The sequence below is a fragment of the Balaenoptera acutorostrata genome, chromosome 17 (genome assembly GCF_949987535.1).
Source record: "Balaenoptera acutorostrata chromosome 17, mBalAcu1.1, whole genome shotgun sequence".
NCBI classification, from domain to species: domain Eukaryota; kingdom Metazoa; phylum Chordata; class Mammalia; order Artiodactyla; family Balaenopteridae; genus Balaenoptera; species Balaenoptera acutorostrata.
In genome coordinates this window covers 18,010,930-18,025,055 of record NC_080080.1, presented here as the reverse complement: position 1 = coordinate 18,025,055, position 14,126 = coordinate 18,010,930, and positions in this window count along the sequence as shown.

Below are 14,126 nucleotides of genomic sequence, written 5' to 3'. Positions count from 1 at the left end.
CATATTGTTATAGAAAGGCCAATTTTATGAAACCACACTGGAAAGAGCAAGTTGGGCCCTGCTTATTCTTCTTTCTTTTGTTAGGCAAAAAAAAAAAAAAAAAAAAGAAAAAAAGCAGAAGCATAAGATGTAGACAGCAGGATCTCTTAGAATGTCTCTGGTTGTGAATGTTTCTTTGGAAGAGACCTTGCCTTCCATTCAGTAATCATGTAAACATAGGAGGGAGAGTTTAGCCAAAAGGAGAGATGAGAGCTATAATTTCCATTAGGGTGTGGGAGAAGCTTATTAGATAGAAGTTCTTCACTGACTGCAGTCACCATTTGCATGTAAGATGAGGATATGATTAAGAAATGAGCTGCCCTTTCTCTCCACTGTTCATTCCCTCCCAGATAACCCCAAGTTTTCACATTCTAGTCTCTAGAATATGCTAACTTGGAACTTGTGTGTAAGAAAATTATTTTTCTTCTTTAGTAAATGTACATATACCTCATTCCTCACTTTTGCAGCCCTAATCAAATGCAGCAGGCTTTTAGACCATCTTGTGTGATGTTTACTTCTGCCATAATCATGTTTTTAGCTTGACAATTATTTCATTGGTAGGGATAAAAGGATTTCAGTATATAAGAAAACAATTTTTCTCTATATGATAATACTGTTGTTGAATGTGGTCAGTCTTTGAAGGTTTTTATGTAATGGAAAACTGAAGTCATTAGGAATATGAAGTGTAGTTTAATATCAGGACCTGTAGAAAGAATCCTAGACTGGGAATCAGGAGACCTAAATCCTGACCTTGATTGTTCCACTAATTAAGAGTGTTACCTCAGATAATTCATTTAACCTTTCTGGTCTTCAGAGTCTTCTACAAAAGATAAAGTCTCTCAAGTCCTAAAAATGTATTATTTTATTACATCACAAAATGAAAATAAAGGACATAGTCAAAAAAAATTCAAAATTAGACAAATTAAAAACTTTAACAAATCAGAGTTTTATATAAATCCCCAGAACAATTTCTTTTTTCCATTCATGTCAGGCCAAGGATGACGAAATAAAGCCAAGGGTAGGATAGTTTTTATAACTTAGTATATAATAATAATAACAACAACAATAATAATAATAATAATAATACCTGAACTTAATTATGAGGACAGTTTGGTAAAATCAGATGAGTTTGGGGCTTTGCAGATTGTTGTCTTTTATTATTTATAACAATAGACCGTCTTCATTGATGTGTGGCTCCTATATTTACCTATGGGAATTGAGCCATAGGTAAATATGACATCATAATGATGAGATAACATTTAACAGAACAGGGCAAAGTCATACATAGGACGTTCTCTCACTGAAATAGAGTATAAGTTAGGGCACATTTTTGTGGTCCTGGAATTATATTAAATTTTTTAAAATTGGTAAAGCCATTCAAGTTAATTGTATTTATAAGAGACAATGGTTTGGTAAAACCAACTGTATGATGGCTTTGAGAAGCAAAAGATTCATCTGTCCCTGACAAAGGTGGCTAGTAACTTGTCTGCTCCTTAACTGTTTTTTGCTACTTCCAACAGGCATAGTGAGTTTGAGTTCAAATATCTAAAGGAATAAATGGCAGTTAAGACAAGCACTGTATGTACTATGCTTTTTGTAAATTGGCCTTTTTGAATTTGTCAAATAGCTTGGAACAAGTAGGTGGTGTGTAAAGCTAAAATGCCTTCTCATGCTTTGGCATTAAGGATCTTCCACGGTTCCCAATTGGTGATAACCACAGGGTCTGTTTGCACAATTTAGACTTTGGTAGAATACTTTCTTCAGAGGAAGACTTTGGGTGGTTTCCCAGGTTTGATTTTTTTTTAATCACTAAAACATGTTTTTTGACTTGATGCAAATTAACTTGTGTTATTGTGCTACAATTAAATGTGTACAGCTTGGCAATTATTTCCCTTCTCTTTGAAAGACATTTCTGTTTGTTTATTCTTTCTCTGTGGCTCAGAGGAAACCCAATCCATGCTGGAACAAGGCTTTTTAAGACATAGATGTAATTTGGTGGTGAGATGGATTCAACATTATTCCCATGACCTTTGCTACTTCTACCTCCTTTCTTGTACATTCATTTCATCACAGAGGTGGAAATGGAAAACAATACAGTCAGTTATGTGTTAAAGACCTCAAAGAAACCTATCTAAGACTCTTGTAAATTTAAATTGGCAACATGAAAACGTGCTGGCTGAAGGGACGCTCGGACTTACCAGCGTCACACAGTTCTACACAAGTACCAGAATCCTTGTCAAGGAGAAAATTACAGTCATTTTTTAGGAACGTATTTTTAAATAATTTGAGGTAAACTCAAAATGAAATCTAGAAACAAATCTTATTGGAGTGATTCAAAGAGCTCTATAACTTTGCTTGCATTTGTTTGATTTTATATGATCAGAATAGGTTTGCTTACACCAAAATATGTCCAAGGGCTAAGTTCAAGAAATAGTACCTAAGATGGAGTACGGTGTGTTCTTAGTCTCTGCGGTTTTATGGAGGAACACTGTGGAAAGTGGGAGAGAGAATCTCCTAATAGAGACTCTTTCATAGGTTAACCATCATATTTATTTAATTTTTTGTTCATGTATTACCTTTTAATTTTAATCCATATAATGAACTAATTTAACACCTACAACATGTGAACTCCTCAGGGACATGTAACCTCAGGCTGCCTTCTTTCTAGGTTGAGGTCACCTGAGGAAGGGGTAACTATCTGTAGGTGACCTTTGGAGAGGTTGTAATCGCCCTGAATAGTTTGTAAAATTTGAAACACGTGAGCGTGTTCCAGGGCAACTGCCCAGGGTTTTTCCAATCCTCAAAAACATAACTTAGAAAAAGTTAAGAACTACTTAGGTGGACACTTAACCACCTAGTTCAGGGTTCCCATATTTTATATGTTGAGTTACTTCTTTGCTCCTCATCCCACAAGTCCTTTAGCGTATATCTGGTAGAAGTATCTGCTGATTGAGAAATGTGAGTGAGAAGGCGAAGATCAGCATAGAGTGAGGACACCTACACTGGTCTCTGCCCATGTCTGTGGGTTTTCCCATCTCTTTCTTGTAGGCAACTCCCCAGGATACAGAAGAAGTAGAGAAAGAGTCAGCAGTTTCTATAAGAGAACTCGCTCTCTTTCACACATGTCCACCAGAGCAGAATTTTAAGAGCCCCTGACCAAGGGAGAAAGGCAGTGTCAGAGCAGGTCATGCTTCCCTAGGCTATCAAAATGTCTAGGGGTCCCGACCTCATCAGTCCAGCTGGAACTACAATGACATCCTTGAGATAATCTCACTCTTTCCAAGTAACTTTCACCTTGTTTTTCTGCAGGATAGTTTTCTATATGTACCAAGAATTCTGACAGAGAATCGAGCCTTGTAAATATATCATTTGGTTTAGATGATCATCCGGGTCGGCTCCAATTACTGGACTGATGCTGTATCTGTACATAACTTAAGATGTGTCAAAACAGCAAGGACCCCTCACAGTTGGCTCTTTAGAGGCACTTTGCTAACAGACTTGGATCCAGCAAACCATCTATTGTGCTGGTCTTTCACATAAACATCTTGCTTTTGTCACAGTGTCTTTATGTACCATTTTTCCAACTATAAATGCTCTTCTGGGTCTATCTCTGCCACTAAATATTACACCTCAAAGTTTATCTATGCACCACTTGGGTGACAGAGAAAAAACAGATCAAGAGTAGCAGAGTAATTCATTCCAACCTTTTTTTCAGCAACCCTTTCTATCCTTCAGATGAAATCTTACCTGGAGGTCCAATAAGAAGAATTAAATAAATATTTTAAGTAGCTTTTTTTAAGGGTACAGTAGCTCCCTACTTGGTAGGAGTGGGGAGTGAAAGTAGGGCTCAGGGGAACCCAGCTAGAAAAAACACTAGCCGAGGCATTCTCTAAGGTTTTGATTATGATATCTGTAAATTATTTTTAAATATTTCATCTGATACTATGTGGGACAATATGCATATTATTTAGTTTACCCTGTAAACCCAGATGCTTCTAATACTTAATAAAGAATGCACAATGAATGAGTGAGCTATGAATGTGCTAATCAGAAATGCACAATTCAGAACTGGATTTTGGCCCTCAGGAAGCCTATCTTCCAGAAGCTGCAACTTCAGTTGCTTTGTTACTTGCATCTGGATCAATCAGTGTTACTTTGACAATTAATATACTGGATGTCAGAAATGGGGCATTTATTGGTGAAAGCAGTGAATGATTGGCAAGTATGATTAATGTTAAAAGTAGGCCCTTGTTTGGGAAATTTAAAATGTTCAATGTATGTGTATTGGCTAAAATATTTAGAAGATACTTCCCACACATGCATGAACAATAAGAATTCAGGGAGAGTTTTTAGTTTATCGCCTACACCCTTGCAAACAATGTCCTAATCTAAATCCCCAAAGATTCTTGTGTCCAGCCTTAGATTCTGGAGGATTCTGGTTATTTGATTCAGCTGTAATGGTGACAGAATCCTGGCTCTGGAATGTTGTGTCTGCTTCTAGAACATTGCTGTCTGCCTTAAGTGAACTTTTCTTGAAATTCATGAAAATAGTATCTAAAAGTACAGTGAGCTAAGACTTCCTTGAGCCAATGCAACAGGTTGTATGAACAATTTTTGTTTTTGCTTTCTAAGCGTTGCTTGGTATGTGTTTTGGTTGCATGTATGGCAGAATTTAGACTGAGACCTCACTTCATTTGAACTGGTAGCAAGGCTATAGATGGAGTAGCTCATTCTGACTCACCTGAAATTTCATTGTTGGTCACTGGTAAAGACCAAATAGTTATTCATAACCAAGTTGGCTGACATCCATTTTCCATTGTCTCTTACTACGAGAAATTTCTTTCATTTGCAGAATGACAGACAGTCGGCACAATATCTATATACCTCCAAAATGACAGTATTTAACTTTGACCCTAACTTAGTCATTCACATCTATGATTTTCCTGAAATAACTTGTTTTGGTGTCAAGAGAACTTCCAGAATCAGCTGACAGCTACTTTTTAAAGAGTTTTTTCCAGTTTTATTATGAAATAATTGACATATATCACTGTATAATTTTAAGGCGTACAGCGTAATGGTTTGTTTTACATGTATCCTGAAATGATTACCGCAGTAGGTTCAGCTAACATCTATCATCTCATATGGATACTGTAAAAAGAAAGGAAGAAGAAAAGAAAAAAAAAAAACCTGTTTCTGGGTTTCCCTGGTGGCGCATTGGTTAAGAATCCACCTGCCAATGCAGAGGACACGGGTTCGAGCCCTGGTCTGGGAAGATCCCACATGCCACGGAGCAACTAAGCCCGTGAGCCACAGCTACTGAGCCCAGATGCTGCAACTACTGAGCCCACGTGCCACAGCTACTGAAGCCTGTGCGCCACAACTACTGAGCCCGTGCATCTAGAGCCCCTTCTCTGCAACAAGAGAAGCCACCGCAATGAGATGCCCACGCACCACAACGAAGAGTAGCCCCCCACTTGCCACAACTAGAAAGAGCCAGAAAGCAGCAACGAAGACCCAACGCAGCCAAAAATAAATAAATTAATTAAAAAAACAAACCAACAAACAAAAAAAACCTGTTTCTCCTTGTGATGAGAATCTTTAGGATTTACCCTCTTAACTTCCCTATGCGTCACACAGCAGTGCTCAGTGGAAGTTTGTACCTTTTGACCACCTTCCTCCAAGTTTCCCCTTTCCCCTACCCTCCACCTCTGGAACCTACAAGTCTGATCTCTTTTTCCTATGAGTTTGTTTTATTATGTTTTTTAGATTCCACATGTAAAGGAGAACTTTCTACGAAATCTACTTTTTGAAGAATTTACTCTAGAAAAAAAAAGTGATCTCTTTCCTTAATACCTTTATTAGTTTATTGGTGAGATAAGATATTTATGCAGAAAAATTATAAAATATGAGGAGGCATAAAATGAATGAAACAACTATGGTAACTAAAGAAGATATGTATGTTGAAGCAGATGCATGATAGGCTTGAGATTTAGATAGGGCTTCATACGGGCAGGAAATCACTCTAACCAGCCTTTGGGAACAAAGATGGTTTAGGCTGTGTTAATGAAATACATTGAAATGCAGGCTAAAGATCTCAGATTTTAAAGTATTTGGAGGGGGGTTTTCTCTCCACCAGATCCCTTTCATTCTAAATGCGATGCAACCTAAAACTTGTTGAACGGGTAACAACCTAGCTCCAGTAAGGTGTTACCAGAAGACATTATGCTTCTATAAGATTTACTAGATGGGAACATGAGCCTTCACATCTACAAGAGCTGGCAGGAAGTTAGCCCTCCTCTCCCACTTTTTAGGTACCTGCTAGGAGATAACTTTTGGTCATTTTCCCAGAAAAAAAGTACAGGGTGAGATTTTGAAATTAACCTGGCCAGTGTTTTCCCAAGATAGGAAACTAACATCGAAGTTAATGAAGGGTCAGAGGGTAGCACGCAAAAACACCCTCCCCAAAAGACTTTGAAATTTCAAATGTTTGGGAAGCTCATCTATCTCTCCTCCCTGTAATCTATCTCCTTCTTCCACCTCTCTCTAATCTCTGTTTTCCTATCTCATTAATCAGAAAAGTCTGATTCTACCCTAAGTAGACAGAGCAGAGTTGTAAATTTCTCAATATTGCAATCAAACCTGCGAAGAAAACGTGACTTCTTTTTTTCCTCTGAAATTACTTTGATCTCCTTCATGAGCTCCCAAGTAGGTGACTTGAAGAAATAAATTTATTCTAGGTAGATTTATCCCAGCCAGGTATTCTTACTCTGATTTAAAAGCATAAACTATTTTTCTGCTAGGGTGACTTAGCTTCTACTCACTCTATCAGAGTTCTGTAGCATCTTCTCTTCCTCTCCAAGAAGGCAGTTGAGATTATGGGAGGAGGTAAATTTAGATGGCATCACAGCAACTAACACAGTTGTGGTAGTTGGAACCTTTGGGAAGCAGATGCTGAAACAGAGTAGGAGTTCAAGGGATTTATTGCAGTGCAAGACCTGTGCAAACTAAAAGGGGGAGGAAGCAGGATTGAACGGGGAAAGCCTTCAGCCCACAGGTGTGGTATCTGGGAAAGGAAAGGTGGAAGAAAGCAGAACTGTGCAGGTAGACTACAACGCAGATACGACAGAAGCTTTGCCAATCCAACAGCAAGCTCCCGAGGAGAGACTCTTAGAGGAGTCCTATGTTCAGCAGAAATAACCAGACCCTAGTACCCTGCTCTGTTCAATCATTGCAAAGGGCTACCCGGAAAGAGGGTACTCTTGTCTCAAAGTGAGTGATACTGAAGGCAGTAAGGAAGCTGTTAGCTAACTGCACTATGTATACCTAAATAGAGAATTCTATCTTGAACAGAGATCTGAGCGGTATACTTGCACTGCTACCGCAGGTTCTTCGGATTTTCAGGTTTTTATTGGTCTCTGTCTTAACTGTCTTTTCTCTTGACAGATGACACTGCCGAGGGGCAACTGGTGCCACTCTTAGGGAGTCGGTCACTTTCCCTTAATGAGGCTGGCATAGCTTGAGATCTTGTCTCCTCTCTTTTGGTCAGGGCTTTCACTGATCTTCCCTGGAACCTTGGCCACACCTTGGCTTTCAGTATGCTGCGACACCCTCTGGCAAGATCCCCGGAGAGCTCTTAAATAACTTTCACGTGCTTTGTGGGGGCCACAAGGATCTCTGAATACATTACACACAAAAAATGACAGCAGCAGAATTGCCATTTAAAATACAGAATGCTGTGTCACATTTGAATTTGAACATTTTTTTAGTGCAAGCCTGTCCCGAATATTGCATGAGACATTTATACAAAACACACACACCCATACAAAAACACCCATGGGAAAATAAGAAACAAACTCAAACTAACAAACAAAAAGCAAATTCACTTATTGATGCAAAACTCAAATTCAACTGGGTGCCCTATATTTTTATTTGCTAAATCTGGCAACCCTGGAGAGGAGCTCTGTATAACTAGGTTCAGATTCTCTCTTTATCTAGTTACAGTAAAGCAACCTATTTGGTGAAACTGCCTCTGGGTTGCTGAGAGGATAGCTTGCCAGGAGATAGTCTTCCAATGTCCAAAAATACATAGAGCAAAAGCTCTTCCACTACTGGCATGACCACCAACCTATCCAGCTTATGTCTTCTCTCCCAGATTTTGGCCTGCACACGGGAGCTTAAGACACACTTCTTCTTTTCTTTTTTTGTTTTTAATTTTTATTGGCATATAGTTGATTTACAATGTTGTGTTACTTTCTGCTGTATGGCAAAGTTAATCAGTTATACATATACATATATCCTTTTTTTTTTAGAGTCTTTTCCCATATAGGTCATTACAGAGTATTAAGTAGAGTTCCCTGTGCTATACAGTAGGTCCTTATTAGTTATCTATTTTATACATAGTAGTGTGTATATGTCAACCCCCATCTCCTAATTTATCCCTCCCCTCCCCCGGTAACCACAAGATTGTTTGCTACATTTGTAACTGTTTCTGTTTTATAAATAAGTTCATGTATACCATTTTTTTTAGGTTCCACATATAAGCGGTATCATATGATATTTGTCCTTCCCTGTTGAGATACACTTCTAATCACCTGCTGCCCTTTGGTCTCCCCTCTTGTACTAGATACCATTTATTGAGATCAGAAAGGGTGGGCTTTGGGGTCTCCATTTCCTGTTTGTCACGATCTGTTTACTGGCACCGTGGTGAATGAGCCTGCCTTTTGCTAAGTTCAAAAGAAATTTGAAGAAATGTTAGGAAATCCTTTCTTGCTCAACCAAGTCCAGTAATTATTACTTTTGTTGTATTAAAGAGATCAAGAGTATCAGCTCTCATTTATTCGTTCGTTCATTCTATAAGTATTTATTAAGTGCATACTACGTGTTAGGTACTTTTCTACTTGCTGAGAAAAGAGCAGGAAACAGAAATGAAGTCATTCTTCTCATGTAGCTTAGAGTCTAGAGAATTTAAAACTCAGAGTTGATGAAGGAACCAGGCAGTATCTGCCCTCCTCTCCTCTAACGTTATCGTCCTCATTGTTCCACTTTGGTGGTAGAAGATTACAAGAAAACAAAGCAATGAAGCAGGGCAGGGGCCGGGGGCATAAAAAAATAGAGATTTGATATTTGAAAAAATATATGATTGTTTTAAAGAAATAACCTCTCTTATATGGGTGCCATCAAATCGTTTGTATGCAAATGGCAAAGCCAAGGTATGGTTAAAAAGGGGACTTATGGGCTTCCCTGGTGGCGCAGTGGTTGAGAATCTGCCTGCCAATACAGGGGACATGGGTTCGAGCCCTGGTCTGGGAAGATCCCACATGCCACGGAGCAGCTGGGCCCGTGAGCCACAATTACTGAGCCTGCGCGTCTGGAGCCTGTGCTCCGCAACAAGAGAGACCGTGATAGTGAGAGGCCCACGCACCGCGATGAAGAGTGGCCCCCGCTTGCCACAACTAGAGAAAGCCCTCGGACAGAAACGAAGACCCAACACAGCCATAAATAAATAAATAAATTAATTAAAAAAAAAAAAAAAAAAAAGAAAAAAAAGGGGACTTATTAAAAAAAAAAAAAAAAGTAGGAATCCAAAGGGATCGAGAATGTCAGAGAAAACATAGAGAATGTATAATCCTAGATGGGAATAAAGCCTTCAGTAATTGTATGAGATACCACTCAATTTCACCAAAACCATAAATGACCTGGTAGAATTTTTAGTGTGTTGTACTTGGCTTTGATTCAATTATCCGCTGATATATGCAAAAACTCTTTTTTTTTTAACATCTTTATTGGAGTATAATTGCTTTACAATGGTGTGTTAGTTTCTGCTTTATAACAAAGTGAATCAACTATACATATACATATATCCCCATATCTCCTCCCTCTTGCGTCTCTCTCCCTCCCACCCTCCCTATCCCATCTAGGTGGTCACAAAGCACTGAGCTGATCTCCCTGTTATGCAACAACTCTTTGTGGATTACCTAATACATGCTAAGGACGTGAAAGGCTCTGGTGACATAACCACGTATAAAGCCATGCTCTCTGCCCTCAAAAGAGCTCAGGTAGTGAGGAGGAGGACCTGTAAACATTACAAAAATAATGAAAAACATAACAGAGGTATGGAACAAGGTCACTTAGTAGCCCTGTTTGCTTAGTGAATTCAGAGCAGTCTTCATAGAGGTGGGGATGCTTATGTTCCAATGTGAGCTCAAAGCAATTTTCTAGCTGACAAATCCAGGAGTGAAAGGCATTCCAAACAGGATTAGCCTTTCCACAGACGTAGGGACCTGTAAGTCGTCCTGAAACTGCAAAGGGGTTGTGGTGACAGTTTTGTGTTGAAAAAGAAAATGAGCCATATAAAGAGTTCAGAATTTTTTTGTAAGTAATGAAGAGCCAAACACAAATTTTGAATAGGGAGGTAAGATAGAATAGTCTATAAAAATGTCACTTTTTTCTAGAAAATTTTTACTCAGACTTCTCAGTAACCTTTTTAAAAAAGCTAACCTTTGCTATTTCCCATCAGTGAATGTTCTTCAGGTTGTAGACCATTTTCCAAAGAAATGAATTATCTGCATTCTTAGGAATTGGGAAAAATAAGGAAAAACATATTGCTGGATCAAAACACTTGTTTTTTTTTTTTTCAAGTGAGGCATCTTCTGCTCTCTGTTTCGTAGTCATGGAGAAATGTCAGGTCTGAACTCTTTCATGAGAGACCGAAGTGTGGTGCAATAGTTTTGGAGCCAGATGAAAACATCCGTTCCACACGAAACCCTATGCAGGTTACTTACCATCCTTAAGCATCAGTTTCCTCATCTGTAAAATGTGACTAGTAACCCTTTTCTCTCAAACTTAGTGGAATAATAAGTGAGATTATATACATAAAATGCAGATGTGAATTAGGCAGGCAGATTATATTGATTCTTTTTTTTTTTATAAATTTACTTACTTACTTATTTAATTTTGGCTGCGCGCGGGCTTTCTCTAGTTGCGGTGAGCTGGGGCTACTCTTCATTGCAGTACATGGGCTTCTCATTGTGGTGGCTTCTCTTGTTGCGGAGCATGGGCTCTAGGCGCGCGGGCTTCAGTAGTTGCGGCACGTGGGCTCAGTAGTTGTGGCTCGCGGGCTTAGTTGCTCCGCGGCATGTGGGATCTTCCCAGACCAGGGCTCGAACCCGTGTCCCTTGCATTGGCAGGCGGATTCTTAACCACTGCGCCACCAGGGAAGTCCCTACATTGGTTCTTTTCCTTTTCTTGACCTAAATAAAAGTGCGTGTGTGTGTGTGTACACATATACTGGAGTAGAAGATAGATTGTAGTCAGCCGACCTAGAGGCAGGACTGTGATTCGATGGGATTTCTCTTTTTTATGGATAATTTTTACTCCATCTTCTCAGTAGCCTTAAAAACAAGTTAATCTTTACCATCAGTGAAAGTTCCTTAGATTATAGTCCTTTTCCCAAAGAAATGCATTACCTTCATTCTTAGAGGTCAGGAAAAAGGAAACATAAGGAAAAACATATATATAAACATATATGTGTATATATATATATATATATATATATATATATATATAATCTGTGTAAGTATATATATATATGTACGTGTGTGTGCAAGTTTTTCTCTTTTTTGCTACTATTAGGAGGGAGTACCAGCTAGGGGAAAGCAAGGACGGGGTTAAAATGTTAATTTTTTTCCTACACGGTCCATGAATTCCCTACATGTTTTGACTTACCTCTTAGCTTTCTTGGGGTTCACTGTGCTTAAACCACGAAGTCAGAGAATGATGTCAACCCCAGCCCCCAGCCAGGAACCCCCTCACACACACTTCCACCGTCCCTCTGCTCTCATCTGTCCCGGGAACCCAGAGGAGTCTTTGTTCTGCTGAGTGGGTGGGCTTCTTGGAGGTCATTGAGCCTAATGACCTTTGCTTGCAGCAGAGAGTCTACGTTGTCTGGCCATCAGGCCGGGACACTTGCCCCCTCACTTCTCATCTGCGAAGATAGTCCTGGTCCTGTGAGCCTGGAGTGCAAGGCTGCTGCTTGCATTACTCGAAAGGGAAAGAATGACGAAAACCACTTGCACGCGAGGCAGTTCAGGCCTGAGAGTCTGCTTCTTGCCAAGGAAACACTGCACACAAATGTTTACTGGACGTTTTAATATCCCCGTTCAGAACTTGACATGTGAGCCACATTCAGTATTTCCTTGATTGCTTCTGGATGTCATTAGTTGAGTCATTTTTGTACAGATAGTATCATGCATATTCCTATATGTAACTCTGCCAATTAGGAGCTGGTTAGAAACTATAAATGAAAAGTCAGTCAGTTATCTAGGGCAGCTGTGATGTGGTAGAAAGAATACTGGAATTGCATTTTTTGAAAGCTCGTTGTGAGTCCTAAATCTTCTCAATAACAGTTGAGTGAACTTAAGCAAGTTATTGAATCACTTCGTTTCCTCCTCTGTTAGAAAGACCTAGTAATGCTTCCATCCCAGGACAGTGAGAGTATACATGGGAATGTATATTTTGTAATATGTCATGTGTGATGTATCATGTATTATAGACTGTGTGTTGTACATTATAGAGATATTACATCATCCATCCTCTACTCTTAAACTCACCTAATGACCACCTAATCCCAGCCACTATTTCCTCTCTTTTGTTAGAAGCATGGTAATACTTATATCACAGTGAAGACTCAATGAGAGAATATGTGTGAAACAACTTTGTAAACTATAAAATATGGCATATATTATGAATATTATGTATCATTTTAATATATTAAAGCATAATATGTATAGTAATATATTATATATTCATGTTATTTAATATATACAATATATTATTATGTACTGTGTTATAATTATATATAATATATATTAACACATATAATGGGGGTTTTTTTTGACTAGAAGCAAATTTATTTCTGGATACTCCCACCCATCCCCATAATATATTTATAATTACCCTTTTGAAAATTCTTAAAACCTACTTTAAAATTGAATTCCATTGTGATTGAAATCATGTTTATACTATTTTAACCCTCTTAAATGTATTGAGACTTGTTATGTGTCCCAGAATATTATTTATTCTGAACACATATAATGTATTTTTTTTTTTTTTTGGCCATGCTGCGCAGCTTTCAGGATCTTAGCTCCCCAACCAGAAATGAAACCCTCGCCCCTGGCAGTGGAACTGCGGAGTCCTAACCACTGGACAGCAAGGGAATTCCCATAATGTATTTAATTGTATATTATATTACATTAATATATAATATGCATATACTATGTTATATATTATATACTAGGTTGTATTATTTATGCTTGATTACTTATTACTATTATTATTGTAACTATTTCAGATAATCTGATCATTGGATAATACAAAAATAATTTTTTTTAACATCTTTATTGGAGTATAATTGCTTTACAATGGTGTGTTAGTTTCTGCTTTATAACAAAGTGAATCAGCTATATATATATATATATATATATATATATATATATATATATATATCCCCATATCCCTTACCTCTTGCGTTTCCCTCCCACCCTCCCTATCCCACCCCTCTAGGGGGCCACAAAGCACCGAACTGATCTCCCTGTGCTATGTGGCTGCTTCCAACTAGCTAACTATTTTACATTCTTTAGTGTATATATGTCCATGCCACTCTCTCACTTCGTCCCAGCTTACCCTTCCCCCTCCCCGTGTCCTCAAGTCCATTCTCTATGTCTGCGTCTTTATTATTCTCCTGACCCTAGGTTCTTCAGAGCCATTTTTTTTTGATTCCATATATATGTGTTAGCATACGGTGTTTGTTTTTCTCTTCCTGACTTACTTTACTCTGTATAACAGACTCTAGGTCCATCCTCCTCACTACAAATAGCTCAATTTCATTTCTTTTCATGGCTGAGTAATATTCCATTGTATATATGTGCCACACCTTCTTTATCCATTCATCTGTCAATGGACACTTAGGTTGTTTCCATGTCCTGGCTATTGTAAGTAGAGCCGCAATGAACGTTGTGGTACATGACTCTTTTTGAATTATGGTTTTCTCAGAGTATATGCCCAATAGTGGGATTACTGGGTCATATGGT